This window comes from Mus pahari, chromosome 5 (genome assembly GCF_900095145.1).
Source record: "Mus pahari chromosome 5, PAHARI_EIJ_v1.1, whole genome shotgun sequence".
NCBI lineage: Eukaryota > Metazoa > Chordata > Mammalia > Rodentia > Muridae > Mus > Mus pahari.
Genome location: NC_034594.1, coordinates 4,136,609 through 4,160,083, shown reverse-complemented (window position 1 = coordinate 4,160,083; position 23,475 = coordinate 4,136,609). Strand labels below are relative to the sequence as shown.

The following is a 23,475-nucleotide window of genomic DNA, read 5'->3' as shown; positions in this document are numbered from 1 at the left end:
AATAAAGACATATTTCCAAAGATGTTGTTTCCCAAACGTGGTCTCATTCTGTGATTGGAACCACAACATAGGACATCTTGAAAGGACCTGGGTTAACCCATACATTCTGGTCATTTTGAATGAATCAACCTCTCAGATGTAAAGTGTCATACACACCATTATGAGACCACCAAATCTTATCCCTTTTCAGCTCCAATATTAAGCCCCAAAGCTCATAAAAATAACATGTAAATCTGTACATGGCAGGACTTGAGATTTAATTCTCTTTGTCATTGTTTCTGTTCCCTCTAGAGATACTGGTGTGCCATTTTGAATATCCTGCCACTCCTTGAATTATATGTAGGTCTTGTCCTTAGGAAAGTCTTCTCTGGACACTCTTTATCCTCTTGGTTCCTTCATCAAGCAACTGTTGATATGGTATTTCTGCTCATGCAATCTTTCATGGGCCCTGTCTCTTGCTTATACTTTAAGGTCACTGTAATTCCATTCTGATGGCACAAGTCACACCCTATTTTCAAGTCTGTTAAAAATCTTTCAGAATCTGGATAGAAAACCTTGATCAAGGACCACATTCAGCCCATCCAACTTATTCCAGATCTACCCTTGGCATTACCCTTTCTATTCTCACCTCCTCATCCACCACCCCCACCCTTGAATTTCCTCCTCTTCTTGCTCCTCTTTAAACCCATAAAGTCTAATGTGTGCTGTCCATCCACTTGGGTGTGAAGCCTGCTCTGGAGCGTAGTCTACCACTGTGAGGCGCATGGACTCGCCCTCTCCCATCAGCTGTCAGATGCCAGCGGCCCCTCAGCTAGGGGTGTGTCCACCTCCCACACTTCCTACTGGAATTTTGTCTGGCCTGAACTTGCATAGTCTTGCACAGGCCATCGTAACTGCTGCCAGTTTCTTCCTACAACTTCCCTGCTGTCTGGAGAACATTGTTTCCTCGGTGTTATCTACCACCTTGGTCTCTTAGATCACTCTCCTCCGTCTTTCACCATGATCCCCGAGTCTTGGGAATAGGAAAGTTGATGTAGATGGGCCACTTACTCCACCATCTCTTTCTCTGCACAGTGTCTCATTAACAGCCTCTGTCGTCTCTGTCTTAATGACTGCAAGACACAGCTTCTCTGATGACCGTTGAGAAGCTGTCTGGGCTATGGGTTGAAGCACTTTTGCCTTTTCTTGTTTCTTCCTTTTCCAGAGAGAGAGAGAGAGAGAGAGAGAGAGAGAGAGAGAGAGAGAGAGAGAGAGAGAGAGAGAGAGAGAGAGAGAGAGAGAGAGAATGAATCCAGAATTCCAAGCACATGCAGAAAAAATAATAACTCAGCACCTTTAGGAGGAGGATTTGGTGCTCTTTGTGTCTTTACATATGGCATGCAGAGGTCATGATACTCATTTGACCACAAGGGATAAGTGACAGAACCTACATTGAAGTTCAGGTTGTCAGATGAAGAAATTATGCTTCTAACCAGACACAGGTATTTATAGTTGTTGGTAAATTACTTCTTGCTCAGCAGAAATCAGAACTGATGCTCACAAAGAAACGACAGGCTGAACAGTTGCTGAGGGGCTTCTGGTGCTGATATTGACGATCCTGCTGGATTCACATTGTGCTGGAAATAGTTCAGTCTTATGTAGAGGAGCAAGACATCAGGTTACTTTAAGGCCAGCTATGCAGATGTTGGTGTAAACCATGCAGAGCCTCAGATTACCTTAAGTATGTGACATTCCTATTCTTTGAGATACCTGGGTGTGGTTGAGACATGTAGAAGTGTAATAAATGATTCATTATCTTCTTGGGTATTTATAGATTACTATATTCCCTTTAAGTCTGCAGTTATCCAAGATGACAGTAAATGACTTCTTTCATTATTTTCGTCACTTTCCAGGTAACATATTGGCAGAGAATATACTGTGGCTTGGTGGAGCTATTTGTAGCCTTTCAGTGGCTGTAAAATCAGAATCAATCCCCTGCTCCGATTATATTCAGTGCTATGCTTAAATCTTAGTCTGTACGCAAGATGGTCCTAATATGCATTTTCAGTCCCTCCTGGCACTAACTGTACACACACATATGTATGTGTGTATATACATACATGTGCATATACATATCCCATCTGCTAAGTCATATGTGAGTAAAGCTACTTTTAATAAGCAGTTTAGGTCTTTGTTCAATTGTTGTTTGTTTTTATTATTATCTTCCTCTGTACTCCAAAAAAGAAAAAAAAATTCTGTTTTCTGGTCCTCTTTTGTAATAGACCTTTGTTATATCTTCAAACAATATAAACATTACATAAAATTTAGATATAAATGTCTTTCCATGATTGCTTGTTTGAGGTCCCTGTTGTCACACATAATTGACTAGTGAACATCTCCATTTAGAAACCCAGTAGGCATTGCAAACCTAGTATGTTCTTCACGCCCCTCTTGAATTTTCTTCAAGTAAACTTCCCCCTTTTTCTTTGCAGTATCTAAAATTTACCTTGATGTTGATCTCAGAATTTTAGGAGTCATTCTTCTATCCCTTCTCTTCATATTTTGCATTTAGTACGTAAGTAAACTCAGTGAGTTCTATTTTTAATAAATTACAAATATGAACATTTTGTTTTTGGGTTTGGTTTTTGTTTTTGTTTTCCTGCCTAACAGCTTGTTTTAAGCACATTCACCTCGGAAATTCCTCTTTGGTGTCTGTGACCTGGCTTTTGACCCAGATTGATTTTTTTCCTCCTGTCAACAACAGCCAGAGGCATACTGTTTATCATTCACTCGTGAATTCCTCCAACTAGACATTCTGGTTAAGTCCCGTGTCATCAGTAACGAAGTCAATGTAACGTAGCACAAGTGATGAGCTCTACAGTGCTAGCAACACGTTGCATTTCATGTGTGGTACTAATGCTCATCTGGCCTTGTAGGTAAGCCAGTCACATTCATCTTGAGCTTGCCAAAGGGACAGAGTAATCTTACACTTACTTTCCCCTCGCTTAGGAATTTTCCCCATAGATACTTCTATGCTTTGCCACGCCTAATCTGTTTGCTTCTCTGATAAAATTAATTTGCTTATGTAAAGGTGAAAGTCAATTTTTAAGAAATGCTTTATCTAGAAAAGCCTCCTACATACCCAGTGCTGTTGCAACCTCCTTTTGTGCAACTATAGCTTTTATTGTTTGGTATGCAATACATTTATATTTTACATACTCTTCCCATAAATTTAGCAATATTACATGTATTGCTACATTTAATACGGTACCTCTGGTGTCTACAGTCATTCCTGGTACATGCTACATTTTAGACACAGTTTAATCAAAACAGGAATTGACAGATTTGCAACCTGACATACAACCTCAGTGCACTGAATCTTCATATGTGTTCACTGTTGCCAACACACCCTCTTTCAATTGTGCACATTCAAAAATCAACACTTACGATCATCTACTTTGATACAGATAAAATATATATTCGAGTTATGTGTATTTTCTTCAAAACATCTATTAGGACATTGTTTCCATCTCATGAGTAAGGGAAATGAAAGCTCGGAGAGATTGCCAAGCCATACAGAATCAGAACATCATCCCGAAGCTGAGATGACCCAAATTATTCTCAACAATTACCACTGCTACCAAGAAACAATGAGGTGATTTACATAAGCCTACACCCCTCAAAAAGGAAAAGAGTTGATTTGGCTGAGGCCACTGCTCAGAATGTGACTCTTTTTATACTATATATATTCATACTCAGAAAATGATTTAAAAGACTGAAAAGCTAAAGAGGCCAGGAGACTATTTCTTGAACTATGGTATCTGAGGTTGTTTGAATCGGTTTGATCCCTTTAGAGTCGTGTGTTTGGCCCATGGAGTGTCACTATTAGGAGGTGTCGCCTTGTTGGAGTTGGTGTGACCTTGCTGGAGGAAGTGTGTCACTGTGGAGGTGGGCTTTGACGTTCCCTATGCTCAGGTTCTGCCCTGTGTGGAATGAGAGCTTACTTCTGGCTCCCAGCAGAAGCCAGTCTCCTCCTGGCTGCCTTTGGATCAAAACATAGAATTCTTGGCTCCTGCAGCACCTTCTCTGCATGGATACTGCCATGTTTCCTGCCATGATGATAACGCACTAAAACTATGAAACTGTAAGCTAGCCCAAATTAAACGTTTTATATATAAGAGTTGTCTTGGTCATGGTGCCTCTTCACAGCCATAAAACCCCAAGACAGTATCTAACATTTTAGAGCCAAACTGCATCTTTAGTTTTAAAGATTCATTTTTCCATTTACAGCCATGGGCAGTGACTCTAAAAGTCAGTGGAAAATAATTTTGCTCCCCCAAATTCAACTTGCCTAAACATGAGAAAACACAACCATTTCTTTATTCTTAGCCACTAATTATCGACCTGTTAAGTTGTCCTTAGAGACAAAAACTGTTTCAGAAAAGCAAGTAGATGGCAGTAACTCTGAGAGAAGCAAAGAATAGGAAAAGCAAATACAAGAGAAATAGTTTGAGGGAATGAGAAGACAGAAGGGCAGTGTTCAGAATGACAGCAGTATCTTCAACATGAATGTGAAGAGAAGGGGCCTGTGATAGATTTGGGAGGTGCCATGAACCTACTGCAGTGTTTGAAAGCACTGCAAGTAAGTTCAGTGCTGAAGTAAGCAGAGGATGAAAAGGGTTCAGTGGTAGTAATGGCTAATAGAAAGAGTGGTGGTGGTAACACGGCACCATGAAGTGGAGTTCAATGGAGGGTAACCAAGGGCCTAACAGCTAGGGAAGCAAATGTAATATTGACATGCCCCAGAAGTCAGGGTTCCATACTGCACTGAGTTATGGGGAAAATGTGAAGCTGGCTTTGACTGCTGCTGATTGTCTGTTCCCAATGGTACTGTGGAGGACATACTTGGAATATCTGTAGCGTCTTTGGTGACATTATAAAGGGGAAAGGCAGGTGGATGAGTTAGTTATCGTGGATACTGTCTGACTAGTTTTCCTAGTGGAATTTTTGTCTATAGTGTGTGAGGACCAACTAGAGCATGTCCGTAAGAAAGATTATGTTGAAAGTCACTGAGGACACTGTCACTCTGCAGGATAGTGTCAGGGTGAAGACAAAGGAAATATACCTGTCAGCCTTTCTCACACTTGTGTGCCATGTCTCCTGTTTCTTCCACAAATAAACCCTTGTTCCCAAAGTATACACATTATCATAGCCCAATCCATTACAGCTCAAAAATGTCTTTCTTTGGTGCTCAGGATAGGCGTGGCCCTCATTTTCACAGTATTTTAACATGGCACCAAACACACGACTTTAGTGTTTAGCAGAGTAAAGTGAAGCCTAGAGTTGAAATCTTAATTCTTAGATCAGGAGAGTCAGAATCTAAACATTTTCACTTCCATTTTTGATTCTGAGTTAATTTAGTTTAGTTTCGAATGTGTTAGGGCAAGCTAGGGATGCAGCTGTGTATATAAAATACTGATGACTACTTCATTTTATACTGATTCACTTAAAAAATAAACACTTTGATTGTGAATGACATGGTATCAGCCCTAGGCTCAGATATTCTTAAAAATGTATTTTACTTAATACAATTCCATGGAAAAGTTCATTAGGGCAAGAGCATTTCTTACCATGTTCTCAGTTCTTAATTATAAAAACAGCGAAGGCATTCTTTGAAAGAAATGTAGAAATTTTTGTTCCCAAAAATATCCAGTTTGAGAACTCATGCTGTAGGTAAGAAATGACCAAAAGATCATCATTTCTTGGACATTTGAACCACTGAACTAGTCATCTGGCAAAGTTTGCAGCCCTGGTAGTGACATAGAGGCAGCCATGGTGGCCTCAGGGCCAGGCCCCACCCACGCTCCAACTTCTGCAGCCTGTAAGCATGGTAAGTCATAATCATTTCATAAGCATGAAATGATTGAGGAAAATCAAAAGGAGGACAACACTTTTTAGCATGGAAGGTACATGCAATTCGGATTTCAGTGTTTCCAAAGGAGTTCTTTAGGAGAGGGCTACCCTCCTTTGCTTTATGCTAAAGTGACTGCTTTCCCATGACAATGGCAGATAATCAAGAGGGAGACATGATGTCATACATACCATGAAATGTTTATGTGATCACCCTTAGGAGGAAAAGTTTCTGTGTCCCTCTAATAGACATGATATTTCACAATACAGTATTGCTAAGATAACTGAAGTTTTAATATTCATTATAAAAAATCCTGTCAGGATAGAGCAGTGGTACATAGCCAGCAAGACAAGATGTGACTGTTATAAAATCAGTAAAAATATGGTGATCCAAATAAGATAACCATGAATGATGAGGAATCTAATTTTTTGGAATCTGAAAAAAAAATGAGATAAAGGATTTAGTGGACAAGAAGTTCAAGTATATATCAATTGCATGATTATGACTTACCAAAAGTATTCTGAAGTAGAGTTATAAACAGAAACAGAGTCTATAAATGTGGAATAGTAGGAATGCACCTTAATAATTTATTCCAGTTCAGGGTGTCCTACTTTCATAATGGAATAGATATCTGAAGCATTTTTAGAGTGACTATCAGGACGGCAGAGGGATATGAAATCAAGCCAAATGACAAATGACTTAGCCTGAAGGCAAAGTAGATTTGGAGGAGATACAGCAGAGAAGAATTTCCAACTATTTGGATGAATATCATGTGGACAAAGGATTCAGTTTATTCTAAATGAGCCAAAAGATTAATACCCTTTATAGCAATGGAAAGCCCAGGAACACTAGAACTGATACAAAAAACTGCCCGTGTGTAATTACTGTAAATAATACAATGATGTGTCTTAAAAGATATACTTCTAACTTTGAGGAGCCATCTGAAGATCTTAACAAAACTTTCATCAGGATGTTGCTGATGTAAATACATCTCTCTCACTGTAACATGTATCTGAGAGTAATTTCAAGATGTTGTACACACATTTTAATAATCACTTAGCATCAGCTATTTGCAGAGTACTGCTTTCAGTCTAACTGAGAAGAATGTAAAGGAGACCGGTAGGGACAAAGAAGTAAGTTTGTGCACAATACATTAATGCATGAAACACCAGGGTGGATGGCGCATAAACTCAAATTCCATGGTCATGGTATCTATGGCTGTGCAAAGATGATTGGGGTTTAATGGAGCTTAAAAGAGTGGCTTGGATTTGAATAGGCAGAGATAAGGCTAAGGGTCTCTAAGTAATGAGAGCAGAAGGAACAAGTAGCAGGAGAGCCGACACTAGATATGAATGACGGAGAGGAAAGAAATCCTTGCACGAGCAGCTCTCATCCATTATTTATGTAGCACTGAAGGAACATCTACTGTCAGAAGCCACAACTGGAATCAAGGTAAAAAGGGGTTACAGAGATGAAAACCATGGTCGCTGCCCTGAAGGAACTCCTTGTCCAGTAATGGGAAAATCAATGACTATATCCTCATAACAGTACCTCAATTTCTGAGCAATTCCTCATAAAAATGAATTACTGGAAATTTCCTGACCTATGTTCATCCCATTTAAAGGGTTACCAACACTCATTCAACAAATACTGGGCACACGCATTGTCCTCCCACTGTGTAAAATAGACAGAGCACTCATACTGATCAGACTAGGAGCCAAACACATTTTTTTGTTGTTGTTGTTATCCTTATTGCTTGTTCCCTTTAAGAAGTGTAAGGCAGTAGTTGAAGTTTGAACACTTAAAGAAGGCAGCATGAAGATGGAGATATCTTTTTGGGTATTCAAAAGGGTGTTCAAGAGCCCTATGTGTGAAGAAAGTACCACCAAGTGTTCTGCAGTGCCTCTTTAAACCTGGTCTGCTTTCTAGAATTGCGTTTCCATTTTCGTCAGCCATTCTAGTGTCTGTTTGTTTTGTTCCTGTGTTTTAGCACCTGCATAATTTAGACGGGAAATCTCATCCTTTGTATCCCAGCTCTCGTCACTCTAAATGTCTCTTGTGTGAATCAGTATTGGTTCTTCATACAAATAAAATGCAAATCATATCCTTGCCAGAGCTAGGCACTTATCTCCACGAAATCAGAACAAATACTTGGAGGTTAAAGCTGAGATTCATTGCTAGCAGAATAAAGAGAAAAACACTGAATGCAACATGAATTTTCTACTGAGATGAATTCAAATTACAAGCCAAAAAAACCTCATAGAGATAAAAATATATCTCATGCCAAGTGATGGATTTTGAACTGCAAACCACATATCAGACTTAGTTCTCAACCATTTCTTTTTTCCTGTGAAATTTAAAACCAGAGCATCTGATTGCTTCTCACCATTAAAAAATTCCCATATTTAATTTCACCAAGAAAGCATGTTGACTCTGGTGTCCAGATCAAATGGCTGTCTGAAAGGAATGTCTTTCCCTATCAGTCACACAGAACCCACTATTGTGCTAGGCAGGAAGTGGCCTTGGTGTATTCTGCTCTGCTTCCTTGATGCACTTCTTGTCTTCTCTGAATGACACTCTCCTCTTCTCTTAACTCTACGAATCTATGAAGATTTGCTCACGAAGTTGCTTTGACTCATAAAATAAAACACATGCTCCATAGTTTTCTTCAAGTATGGAAGAAAAGGTTCATTTGACTGAATTGATTTCCAGATCATGTCCCATCCTTGGAAGAGGTCAGGACAGGAACTCAGGCAGGCAGGGCTGGAACCTTGTGTCAGGAGCCGACGCAGGGGCCGTGGATGGGCGCTGCTTACTGGTTGCTCCCCATGGCTTGTTCACCTGCTCTCTTATAGAACCCAGGACCACCAGCCCAGAGATGGCACCACCCACCATGGGCTGGGCTTTCTTCCTTGATCACCAATTGAGAAAATGCCTTACAGCTGGATCTCATGGAGGCTTTTCCTCAGCTGAGGCTCCTTCCACTCTGATAACTCTAGCTTGTGTCAGGTTGAAACAAAACCAGCCAGTATGGTGTAACTGTCCTTTGTGTGTCCAGTAGCTTAAAAGTGACTTCATATCATAAATGTTTCAAAACATTCTGCCATGAGGTAGGTTTATTCTTTTTGACTAGGCATTAAAAATATCCACAGAAAAGTGAGAGAGGAACCCAGGAAATGAAGGCTTTTTTTTTTCCCCAAAAGAATGAAAGAAGCAATGATTTTGAAAAGCCCACGTTGATTTTGCTTACTTTTTAAAGTTGTAATGCCAGTAAGGTACATTTTTATAATAATTTATGTGTGTCCCTTTTAAGTGTATGACCTGTCTGTTCATTCATTATTTAATAAGTACTTCCAAGGGATGCAAACACATGGCCTGAGGTTTTGGTATGTAAATGTGTTGTGTCACACTCATACCTTTCCTGGGGTCCACGCTGCAGGATGACCATACCTGTTAGACAGGGTACTAAACCTGTCACATTGCTTATTTCATTTAAATCTTTAGTAGTACTGATATCACCTCCCCCATTTGACAGATGAGGAGTCTCAGGGCATTAGCCCAGGCTTCATAACAAATTAGCATCTATTTCCTGGCCCTCTATCTCCCAGAATCTGAGATCAAAATTAGCAGAACAAGGAGCTCCCCAACTCTGTCCCCTGGTGAGAAAGAATTCTGTGTGTAGCTTGCAGATAGCTGATCACAGTCTTTCTGATACAATCCTGGTTTCTCTTCTCTGTTACAGGATACCCATCATATACGACATCTTCTAACCCTGATTACTACCCAAATTCTCTGCCTCCAAGCACCGAAACATTGGAGATTAAGGCTTCAGCATACAGCTTTTGGGAGGGACAAACATAACAGTCCATAACATCAGAGTTTAACGAGTTAGAATAACTTGCTTAATGTTGCAGAACTAATACTTGTTAGAGCTAAAGTATGCTCCAGAGACATGCTATCATAATTCTTTTCATTGGTGCAGTGGCTAAAAATACCATCCATTGGAAATTCCTTTTTACCACAAGCACTCTTTCAAAGGGTCTATAGCTCCTTTCCCTCCTGGTCTCCTTAACTGGCAGTTGGTTCCCCCACACAAAAGATGGATTTTTATTTTAAAGTTACACACCTCATTCTTTCAACTTGTCACTCACAACCCTGTGGTGAGCTTTTAACCCACTTAAGAGAAAATTCAAAAGTTTCCATGGGTCTCAGGTCTTCCTGACATCATTTGTCTGTGACTGCATCTTCATCCCCACCTGTATCTTTTCTGCATTTCCTCAAGCTTTACTCTGCCCAGGCTTTGGCCTTGCCCCTCTTTCCCAAGGCAGGCCAAAGAACACATATTCTTGATCTTTGGGATTCTACCATGTACTAAAGCATTATCCCATTTTTTTTTTTTATTTATGTGGGCTTGTCTGCCTCTCTCAGTGACTGGCTTCCATTTTCTTCGTCCTGTCTCATCACCCTGAGAGCTATTGGATCCCTCTGTCTGTTGCATGTCCTTCCGTAAAACATGTCTTAGCACATGCCAATCAGAGTTGAATACAAATTTTCCTAGGAACAAGGAATTCAGTTTGTGTTTATGTAACCACTTGGCATGGGGTAGGTGCTCAGTCATTATTTATTGAATTTATGAATTAATAAGTGATGGCTCTAAGTGGCCTAGCTTTATTCCTCTCATAAAAATAGAGGAATGTAGAGGTGCCAAGAGGTTTCACAGTGTGAGATGCAAACCTGCAACCTCAAGTCAGGTCTTCTACTTGAACGTGGTATGTCCCTGTCCTGTTCTATAGGAAGGTGTTAAGGGAAATTAAGAGTATCCAATAAGTGGCAAATTGTGCCCTAGTGTTTTCTATGTTCCTAAGAGGTAATAATTATTATTCTCAGTTTATAGAGGGCAGAAACAAATCCTAGGAGAATAAACACGTTCTCAATGTACCCACCCAACTGCTGACAGTCTGTGTTAAAACCTTGCCTTTTGTTGGGTGGGAATGCCCTTATGCAAGGCATGGTGACCACAGAGCTCTGAAGCAACACTTCTCCCCTGGGCAGCCATTCTGAGATGCAAAGGAAAGGGTGGCTTCACTTAGGTGATAACAGAGTTACACAGAATTTTCAAAAGACACTATCAGCTTACCTTTTGCCTGCAGCAGTCTGTTTATTATGAACGCATTCAAAGCTAAAGCCATCATCAGAAACCCGTGTTTTGAAGGAGAACTGTTTATGAATGCTATCATAATTCACGCACCCTCCCCTAGTGCTGAGGGCACTTCTAAATGAAGCCTGGAATCTGATCAGTTGGTGATGCTCGGATGATGCAGTTAGAGCAGCCTTTAAAACATCTTCTCACAGATAACCTAGAAAGGTGAGCAGCGGGGTTGCGCATGGTGACCAATCACAGGTGCTCCCAGCTGGGCTATTTAAATTATTTTTAGGCAGGAGACATACTGAACACACCAGGGGCTAGTTGTGAGTAATTAATATGAAATGTTGTCTCTCTCTTTGCATGGAGCTACACAGAAACTGTTTTTCTTCCCTCTCTTTCTTCATATACCCAGTGCCTGGTACTGCATCTCTCATCCCTATCACAGACCCACCTTTTATCATGAAAAGATTTTCTTGCTAAGTTGGCAAGGCTGCCTGCCTGGTTTACAGTGCTGCCCGTAGCTGAAGCAGTGCTGCCCAATACTCACTATGTTTGGGTCTGCCAGTCTCTGATGCCACCATCCTAGCCCTTGGCTCCCCTTAGAAGACATAGAAGTTATTTGCTCAGACAGGCCAGCATTTCTATAGACAAGAGAGTTGAGACAGGTTGCCATCCCAGGCCTTGAAGTCAACTACCTGCTTCATACGTTAGATGAGAACTTGCTTCTAAATGTAAGGGAGACAGAAACAAAATTAAACTAGACAAACAAATGCAATACAGAAGAGAAGTGGGCTGTGTTCATTGTAGGAGCGTCTCCTCAGTATCAGACAGCTTCTCACTCCTTCCACCTGTGCATTTATAGTACCAAGTGATGAAAAAGGACATTAAGATCAACGTCCAAAGCTCTGCAATAAAGTGAATCAAAGTACACACACACACACACACACACACACATTCACATTCACATTCATATACCTACATACACACATTCACATTCATATACCTACATACATGCACACACATGGACATATACTCATATACACATACATACATATTCACATATACCCACACATATATACATACAAACATGCACATATACTCATGCACACATACATGCATGTATACCTGTATACTCATATACATTCACACACATATACTCACACACACACATATACATATATACATATATATACATGCACATATACTTATTCACATATGCATACACAGGCATGCACATATACTCGCACATACATATACATATAAGTTCATACATACACATACATATACATGTTCACAGTATACATGTATACACATGCACATATATATACTCACACATATACATACACACATGCACATATACCTCTTACATATACGTGCACACATATACTCACACACATTCATATATATACATGAATGTGCATAGACTTACATACTTACCCTCTCACACAGCATATAGACTCACATATACATATGTATGTACACACAGAGGCACATAGGCACACATGAGCAAGTACTGCACTTCCCAGGGCATTTAATGTATTTGAGGGTTGGCTTCATCAGAACATCACAATTTCAATTTGTGTGACTACCTAAGGGAAGAAATAACCTATTACAACACAAAAAGAAAAAATAGCTTATGCAGAAAAAAAATCCTCAAACTCAGGATGCTCTGTTTCCTGGATTCAGCACTCATTTCAAAACTGCCGTACAGAATTACGAAACACATTCTTGTGTTTTCCCATAGAATCTTCATTCTGAGAACTACCATGCATACTTTGATTGGATCATGGATTTAAAGGTTGTGTCCACTGGAATTGGCATTGGTAGGAACAATATCTCTATAAGGCTCTTACATGTGGGATTGGTGTGTGTTGTGGTGTCTTCTTAGTATGAACCTAGCACTTCTAAATTAATGAAGCACCTTGAATTTTAGTGATCCCAGTGTACCTTCCTGCGGTGGCCATTGCGACGCTTTCAGAGTGTCCTAGGTGCCAAGTGGGTACTTCAACTGCACTTGGGTCTGTTTTACCGTGAAAGGAGACGATATCACCTTCTGTGTTCCCATCTGATAGAGACGATAGTCTGTGTCATGGAGCCTGACAATGCCTTGGTGGGTACAACACATGATCCTTGTTTGGATGCTGAAGAAGGAAGCACTTTACCAAATGGGAAATGCAACCTGAGAACCAAGCCTCAAAAGCCAATGATAGTCATGCACATGACAGTTTGCCTGTCTGTAATGGCAGTGTAAGATCCAAAGCAAGCCGAGGGGACAAAGAATAGCTGAGTGACGTAAGTCACACTTACATCATTTCCAAGCCAGATGCTCCGAGGCCACATGACTGCATCTATACCTTCATTCCTGTCCCCTCTGAGCCATGCAACTCCCTCCCATGCTAGCATGCTTATTTATAGCATCCTCATTTTGGTCTTCTCTAGGCAGCCATGTTGTTGAGACTTCATGGGTGTGGCTTCTCTGACACTTCTAGGAGCCTTTATCTCACAGCATTTTGATCGGTTGTATTCTTTTTTTTTTTTTCCTTTTCTTCTTTCTTTCTTCCTTCCTTTCTTTCTTTCTTTCTTTCTTTCTTTCTTTCTTTCTTTCTTTCTTTCTTTCTTTCTTTCTTTCTTTCTTTCCTTTTTGGTAATTGCCTGCATCTTTTGCAAAGGAAAAATAACTGATAATGAATGAGAGATATACTTATCTGTGGGTATAAGAAAAAGTAAGAATTATATTGGTTTAGTAAAGTGTTGGTCATAGGTTTTTCTCTAAGATTCATGACCTTACTAGCCATAAAACCAAAGACAAAAACAGACAAACAAACAAACGAACACAAGCTATTAAGGAATAATAAGGAAGAACAGGAGAACTAGACTTCCCCGGTGATGAGACCACCACCCCAAGTTGGTTATCCAATACCAGTGATTATCTCTGAAATCACACATACAAATAACATTATATAGATTGAGCAGATTGTGTGTGTGTGTGTGTGTGTGTGTGTGTGTGTGTGTGTGTGTGTAAAATGACAAAGAAAAGAAGCTATATATTTGAGAGAAAGCAGGGGGAAAGTATATTAGGAGGGGTGAGGGGAGGAAAGGGATAGAAAAAAGTATTATTTAATTTTCATTTTAACAAACAAACAGATAAACAAATGCATAAAAATAAATACTACAAAACTACTAGAATCCAATAAACATATGGATATAGAAGCCCACTCATGAAATGTTTACATTCAGATACTTCCTGCTCACCCACTCTAAGGGACAGCACTTGTGGTGTGCTATAAGACTTCTATCCCCAACCTCTCTTCTTCCCTCAGGTGTGGCTACTCCTACACTCAAGCTCCCACATCAGCCATCACTCTGCCTATCCTTTTTGCGGAGACACCCTTTATTACTGGCTTCCTTGCCTTCCTCGAGTCTTGGCTCAAATGTCAGCAGTTTAATGTCGTCTCTCCTAGCTACTCCCTTCATGCTTTAACAAGTATCCCTATAGAAGCAATACACTTGCCCGGTCGTCAGAGATCTCGCTGCTATTGAGCTGTGGTCTTTACACTTTAGACGGTCTTCAATAGGCTGCTTTATTTCCTTCTACAAGCATCAAAGGTCATTAAAGCCTTAGAAGATGAAGAATGAGGAAATCTCTCCTTGTCAGAGTATGTTCCTATGCCGCTGTACTTAATTGCTTTCAATTCTATTCAATTTCTGATATTTATTGGTTGACTGTTCTATGGGGCTTTTTGTACAAGAAAGTTGGATGGAACCCATGTTTTAAGGCTAGTCTGACAGTGAGCAATTATTAAGTACTTGAAATGAGCAGGAGCTCCGTTGAATTGGATATTGCTTATAAATAAAATCCAGCAACATTTCTTTTTGACTAACTGCTGCAAAATTAATTACTTTGTTGATTGAGAATTTGATCATGCTTCCTGTAATTGGATCATTACAGCAACAGACAACACACTTTTCTGTCCAGAGTTGTTGACATATTCTACTGAACTAAAAACAGTACCCATTCAAAGTAAATTTGATATTAAAAATACAATGTCATAGCATGAAAAAGTAGAAATGGAATATTTTCAGCCTTATGTTATTAATAAAAGCTGGATATGACACATTGTTAGTGTCTAAATATAACATAAGGTGGTAAGATTTAAAAATAGACTAATTATTCCTGGTTATGGCTGGAAGGCTGGAAGAGGTTGTCTGGAGTTGATTAAGGAGGGGTACAGGTGGTAGGTCACAAGGGACAGGTCTAAATTATATACACATATGAGGAAATTAAAAGTTATATTATTCTTTGGGAATTTAGCTTTGGTGTTTGTAGTATAATTTCAAATACTTGATTTATCATTTCCTTTTATGGGTGTATAATAACTTGTTATTTACAACACTTGTTCCATTATTTAGATGATAGCTGGTCTTACATGCATATTAACAGTACGTCTTAATTAAAGGATGAAAACAGATGTCATCATTAGCAAATATAATGGGAAGGGAATTACATCTTGTCACTTGTCTTGAAATGCACTCCAGAAGGCCTGAGAAGACACTGTACCTATGATTTACTGACTGACACAGTACACTGCAAGGGAAATTCAGGAGGCTTGAATTTCTCTGCTTTTAAAAATGAAAAAGAGGAAGCCTTTTTAAGAATAAGTTTCTTATTTCTCTGATATTTAATTTAAGTTTCAAAAGCAGGATATTTGAAAAGGCAGCTTTTAAGTTTCTGACTCAATTTGGATCGTTTATTTCATAGTTCTTCCTTTTATTTATATATTTCAATCTATTAACATGCTACTAGAATGAGACAAAAATATAGGCTATGATTTTATGTTCATTATTTCTTCCATGTATTATATAGCGATGAGTATCCGGTGGAGGGGTTAGTAATTGCTCAATGCCTCTGTAAATTCCTTGTGTTTATCAGGTATTTTACCTCTTATTGCAACCCCCAAAGTTGGCAGGGATATGATGAACATTTTACAGATGAAGTAGTGATGTTTTTTTGTTTTATTTTTTTCAAGAGAGGCTGTCTCTATGTAGCTCTGACTGTTGTGGAACTCACTCTGTAGTCTAGGCTGGCCTTGAACTCAGAGTCCATCCTTCCTTTGCCTCCCAAGTGATGGGGTTAAAGGTGTGTGCCACCACTGGCTGTGGTAATGTCTTAAAGTCTTATGTAGTCACGTCTTTGGAGTAAGACAGAGGTAATACATTTTTCTTTCTATGTTCAAAATGAGATAGCTCCAGCTTCATCATCCACCCACTAAAGAATAACAAGGTAAGGCATAACCTCTGACCAGTCCAGCTTGGAATGGTGTAGAAAACTGAACAAGAGCTGGGCAGTTGGAATACGCAAATAGGAACTTGACCAGGAGAGAAAGGTGCCTTGGAAAAAGCAAGTTCATCAGACACCCTGAGATAAAACCACCACAGTTTGTACTTTAGTCTGTGGCTCCTGAGAATCAATGGAACATAGAGAGCTTTACAAGACCACTCCTATTTTAAAATAATTATCCTGGGAAAGTATAAAAAGAAAAGTAGCTATTACTTCTCAAAATATCCCCCAAAGGTTCTTGTAACCACAGTGTTTTAGTCCTGGAAAAGAAGAAAACGTGAAAAAGTTAGTTCAGCTCTCTAAGAGGAAGGATGGACTCCAAGTGTATAAATTTACTAAAAGGAAAGGCAGCAAGTGTTTGGTATACTGGCAGTTTTCTAAATATTGTTGATCAGTATGGATTTTTTTAGAAGGCAAGGTTTATCCTGCACTTTCCCCATAGAAAATACAGCCACGAACTGGTTACCTTACACTTTGCATTGATCATCTCTTGGACACACCCATCGATTAAATTAGCAGTACATGGAGCAATTGTGATGGGGGTACTTTGTATTTTTAAGTCCAAATAAACCAATTGATAATACATTAAAAAGTACTAGATCTTTATACTTTTTATTTCTTGTTCCTCCTCCTCTCCCTCCTCTTCCTCTTCTTCTTCAGAAATTATGAAGAAGCAATGAGCATACAAAAAAAAAAAAAAACCTAGGAAAGCTTTCAGAAAATGCATATGATTTCTCTCGGTGGCTGAATCCCCCAGGCTTTCATCAGGGGGATTTAATCCCATGGGTTTCTCTTTCAGACTGACTTTCCTCTGAAGAAAAGTCCTCTTTGGCCTTACTGGTGGTCTATTGATCAGTTATTCAAGTCGCTCATGCTGATACTCATATCTCAAGAAACTCTGCCAGTCATAGGTGCCTCCCAAAGTTATTAGCTAAGTGTTTTCAGAAACTTAAAAGCAGAGTGCTGTCTTCCCTGATGTATTATCCATGTGCATGCATAAAATAGCTCATATGTACTGAGCTCTCCCTTGTCCTGGACATCGTGCTCTACACTTAACATTCATTATCTCAACTAACTTCCCAATGATTCTGCCTGGTCATTATTATTATTGAAGCCCATATATGGAGAAAATGTTAAATAGGTTTAAATAAGTCTTTATGTTCATGAAGCTGAGAAATAGATGAGGTAGATTTGATCTACAATTGGTCAAGACTTCAGCAAAGACAAGATTTATTTTGTGCTGGGCCATGCATGTAGACATGAATGGTTTACTTAACACTTGGTCTTGATCACCATCATTGACTGAGGTGCCAGTACCTGGAGCTTGCCTGTCATTTGATATGTCTATAATACAGAAGGTGCCATCAGCGCATTTACTATTATTAATGATGTGTGTGTTTTACCTGCATATATGTAAGTGACTTGTAGGCTTACCTTGTTTTAGAATGGAACATCAGATCGTTTGAAAGTACAGTTACAGGTATTTGTGAACTGCCGAATGGTACTGGTGGATCCTCCGTAAGAGCAGTAACCACGCTTAAACACCCGGCCATCACCCCAGCCCCCGATTAGTTTATTAACATTTAACACCATTTATATTCAAAACTTCTTCCTTATAAATTCCTCGTGTGATGGTTTCTCCTTGTTTAAGCCGGTTTTCTTCTCGTGAGTTGTACTTTTGAGAAATCAGAAAACCTGTTTCTCAAAGTTTTAAGCGGTTCACCTTGGGGCCCGTTTTCAGTTGCAGCGCGCTATTACTTCTGCAGTTGACATTGTGCCGTAACCAGTAGTGTTTCGAAGAACTATCATGGAAACCGGACAAGGCTCACTGTATTCTGGCGCACAAATCCTAGGGAAAGCGAGAGGATCCACACTTTAAAGGCTTGCAATCGAGGCTCCATGTCCTGAGATAGCTCCATTTAGTGGTTCCTCAGGAGTGACCTCCTATGGTAAATTGAAAACGGAATTAAAAATAAATGCTTGGCTAAAGCAACAGACAATAAAACACTAATAGCTAATCATCCGTTAGACTCCGGCTCTCCCTAAGTGTTCTCTTACTGTGCTTCAGAGCACTGTGGGACGCTGATTGGCCGAACTGCATTTTAACAGTGCTAAGTGGAAGAAGAAGTCTCAAAATGATAACACATGGACCGCACAACATATACAACGAAACCCATTATATATAATATCTATGTGCATGATGAGTACACGTGCGTGTGTGTGTATGTGTGTGTGTGTGTTTGTGAGTGCGTGCCTGTGTGTTTGCATACATATGGGTTAGTATTAATTGCACATAGAATGAAAATCTTTAAAGGCGCAGGAATTGCAAGTTTTTTATAAATATCTCTTGTTCTTTTTCAGTCACCTCTAAACACACATTTTTTTTTCCTGACAAGTGACACCCCTGCTGGCTGTACGAATTTTCTCTAACACATTAGATGTTTTTAAGAAAAATAATTTAAATAACAGAGAACGAAATGTAAAAATAAAAGCCAGCAGTGCCACCTGCTGGACACTTGCACTAAGCAATATTTATATAATTTAAACAACTTGGTTTTAGATACAGGAAGAAAAATAATTTTTGAACTATAGTAGCTTAAAAAGAAATTATCCAGGCATTGATGTAATTAATTGTCTCACATACACAAAACCCTGTTGGACCTCCAGAACTGGAGAGAAATACGTGAGGGAATATTACTTAATAACATCATGGGTGAATTTCTGAGTTATTAAATATTTCAAACTACATGTTTAAATCCATGCATGTGGGGTTAGAAAGAAGGATCAGATATTATTCACACATAGTACATATATGTATACATACATACATACATAGCATGTATATTATATATGTTATTTTCATAACAGCAATGTTCAGAGTTTATTGTTAAAATATAGTTTTTTATTATGTTAATGAAATGAAATTCTGTTAGCACATATATCACAGATAGTACATTTTCTAAATAGACTATAAAATCCTTGAAAAAAAACTTGATTTACTTTCAACAAAAATATGATGTAAACATTATAAATAGCACACCTCCAAAACCACTAGTCAAGTAAAGCTGTCTTCTAATCCTTGCCACACCTCACCTGTTGGGCATCTGACATGTTGTTTGTTTGTTTGTTTGTTTGTTTTTTAGGAACTCTTAATTAGTGTAAGAGTCCTAGAAGATCTCTCTTGCCTTTAATTTCTATATCTTTAAATTCATCATATCTTGATGCTGTCCATTTACCAATATGGTAAAGGGAAACACAGTAATGTCTATCTGTGTGTTTTCCCCTGTGGTTGAGAGAGAATCAGAGGCCATGCCTATTGTTTTCACCCACCATTTGGCTCTCACCCCCGACTGCAATCTCTTTGAATGCCACATGCAAACTCTGCCAGGTCCCATTCCTCCTTTTATCTTGGAGCAAGATATGGGTTTCCTTCAAACTCTGCCACCTGGACTTGGAGAAGTAACTCTCTCCTCCTCCTCCTACCTAACCCAGCTGCGTGCGCCTAGACTTTGGAAAGGCAGGGCATGAAAAAGATGGAGATGTGTTCTAGCTTGTGACTACTTTGAGAAAGAGGAGGACAGACAATGTAACAGAGAAGTGAGTTCCTGAGAACCTGTGACAATTCCAAAGCTTTCTCTGAACTGCAGTCTTATCAACTGTTGACAGCCTTACTATGGTATGTATCGTTGCTCACTGAACTGACCTTGCCATCACAGAATCATGGAGTCCTTAGATTGAATTCACAGCTACTGCAATGACACACTGATATTATATAGAGGGATAGTGACAGATTGATGCCAATATCATGATAACAGTTATTTTTGTGTATATATAGTTGAAATCTGTGATTCTGCCAGCCTTGCTAATCAATAACAATGTCAATTTCAACATTAAACACTATAAATAAGTTTTGCAGATGATTTTACAGTTTCTGGCTCATTTAATGTTATATATATATATATATATATATATATATATATATATATATATAATAGTGTGTATTTTACCTGTTATTCATGGTAGAATATTGTCACATATTAAAATGGATTTAAGTATTAAAGCATCAGATGTAAAAAATATGTGTGCTGTTAATGGTTTTACTACCAGCATTTTGGTCCCAGAAGTCTATTTCATTTTGAAGACTGGGTCTTGACACCAAAACATATGAGAACATTGTAAGAGGCATTTGAATTGAGGAAGGTCATTAAGGTTGTTTTAAGAGAAGAGCTTATTAGAGTATTACAGGTTATGGGGCAGTTTTGAGGGCATGGGTGTAATAAATTATGTCTTCCATCTCATATCTGTGCATCCCTCTCTCCTTTCCTTCTGTCTTTCTTGCTTTCCTTTGATATTATCTGTCACACAATGAAGGGTCATGCTAGAAAGGCAGCTGGTGTACTCGATGAGTACCCAAGTTGTCGTGTCTTTCAGTACTGAAGAAGGGATTTTCTGCACCCTAAGGGAGAAATGCCAAAAGAATGAAATGAATTTGAAGGAGTAAGAATTTCTCGCTCTACTTTCTTCTCGGATGTTTACACTTCTATAAGCATGTCCTGTTGAAGCCATCACTGTAACACTTATGAGACTTATAAGTAAAAATGGATGCAGTCCACCTAGGGCCAATGAACAGGAGGACTCCAAAAAGAAGAAATATTGCATATCTGCATGGTCTCCTGAGATTTTTTTTGGGGGGGAAGGGGGATCAGAAAAGAGCTATCCAGGTTATTTATGTATCCACTCTCTGAAAAGACACTGTGCCCTGGTGACTCTCTTCTTTGGAACACTCTGACATCTCCGGCAGAGAAAATAAGACTGTAGAGGCCTTCACACCACACAGCGATGGAAAAACCTCATCTTACCAGCGAGACACTTGTGTTCCTACTAATGAGTTATCTACGGATATTTGCTTACCTTCCATGGCTAAGACAACTCACAGTAGAAGTATTTAGCAAAAGCGGACCCTGAGGTCTCCAGAATCATCAAGGCAGAGTAGTAGATTTGCAAAGAAAGCTGTCTTGTAGTCACCTGGTAAGGAGAGTTTGCAGATGAATGCTGTAGAGGAGCGAGGGTCTACTCAATGAAATCTCTGCCAATGAAAGTCTACTGAAGAATGAGTAATTGGCAGAGGTGATGAGGATGTCATTGAGAATCAAGTTTCCTGGAATGAGTTCAACACTATAGGGTTGCATTGTTTGGTCGGGTTCTGTTCATATGTTCCAGCCGACTTTCACCAAAGGCTTACATCACTTGCTAATCCTCACTTTCATGAATCCAGAAATACTTTAATTTGCAGGTTGAATCTACATTTATTGTCACCTTTCACGTGAGCTCAAGAGATCTTAAGAAGGTGATTGTAGAATGCATGTCAATGTAGAAAGTGAAAGGAGATCCCAAACAGAAGTTAGTGTTCCTGTCAGTAGGATGAGAATGTCACAAGATTATTGAAATTTTAAGTATGTATTTCTTATAAAAACCAGTTTAGTGGACGGTCAGTTCTATTGCGTACATCAGTGTCATTAGATGCACTGCATTCTACTTAGGATTCTTAATCAGTACATTATCTCTCCTGTAGTTACTAATCATTCCTTCTCTGTATCTTCCTGCTTTCATAATAAACTTAAATCTTTACTATTGACTTTTTTGAGTTTCGTTATTTTTCCACAACTAAGTAGGCTATCATACATTTTCTTTCAAATGTTTTCCTTGGCTGCCTACCTAAAGCAGTTACTTTCACTGCATAACAAAAACTGAAGTTCTTGGTCACAGAGCCCCAGTGCCCTTTCCTAGACAGATGTCTGCATTGGAATTATGCTGCTTTCTCAAATAATGTTTCTATTTCATTTTATTCTTTGTGGATTTTGCTCACTTTGTTTCCTGCTCTAACATACATTTCAAGTTCAGAGCATTTTAACCAGCACCTTTACTGTTTTATGGGAGTGGGTGAGGATTTTTTTTTTCAGATTTTTTTTTCTTTTCTATGAACTCACTTGGAAATTGCACGTTTTCCCACAGAATGGGCTGTGGTATTTACAACTGTATGTTTAAATATGTACACGTGCATATATAAAATGAATATTGACTTTTATCAAGAAGGTGCAACTCCATTATTTGCTGAGTTGTACACCCACCCGTTATACTTTTTAGTTGAAGATTGGTGTCATGTACAGAAATAGTAAATAGAAATAACAGAGGAAAAATATAGAAATAGTACAAACTAAATATAAAATTTAGCAAGAAATATGACGTGAGTTATGAGTGAACAAATAGAACCCATGAGATTGCAGTAGGAAGGGGTTTTGACCTCAGCAGCCAGAGCTTCATATATTACACGTTGTACAATGATTTCCTTTGAGGACTGACTGTGTACTTTAGTTCTAGAGTATGTTCTTGGTATGCACAAGACCCTGGGTTCAATCTCAAGAACCATATATAGGTAGGCTACAAGCAGAACAAAATGCTAAAACCACTAGATGAAGGCCCTTTGGTCTGGGCCTAACAACATGTATAAAATTCCCAAGTGTATATTTGAAAAATCCCAAGAGGATTTCGTTTTGAACCCTTTGTTACCTTACCCTAAAACAGATCCTAATGAAGAACAAGCAGACTGACCCATTAGGCAACTCAAGCCTACTGTCTCTCTTTTCATAAATAAAATTTTTATTAAATGTATTCGCACTCATTCATTTGCATATTACCTGTGGCCACTTTCCCGTCAGAACAGTGGGGGTGAGTACTTACAACAAATGCTATATGGCTCATGAAGGATAAAATATCGTCTGATAGTTATCGTCTGACCTTTTACTGAAAAGTTTACTGACACCCATGCTAAATAGTTTGCTATATTATAGAATAAATTTATAAGAAAACCCTTCCTTAGCTTGACTTATGAAGCACACTTGATTTCTGAGTAGATTTGATTTAGTGGCTCCAACAGTTAGGACCTTACTTATAACATAAAATAGTTAATATATCAAACAATTCGATGAACTAGTATTTGCACATTCATTAAATAAAATGGCACTACATCATTCTTTGATAAAGTAGAATCGTCATGCCTTCCAGTTGGAGATCATGTTAAGTATTTCACTGTGTTGTATGTGA

The 23,475-nt window shown here is 38.9% G+C and overlaps 1 protein-coding gene across 27 annotated transcripts in view; it reads left to right on the top strand.

Annotated features, from left to right (window-relative positions):
- The window catches only part of Rims1 (regulating synaptic membrane exocytosis 1), a 480,520-nt gene that overhangs the window by 179,013 nt on the left and 278,032 nt on the right, over positions 1-23,475 (top strand). The window lies entirely within an intron of this gene.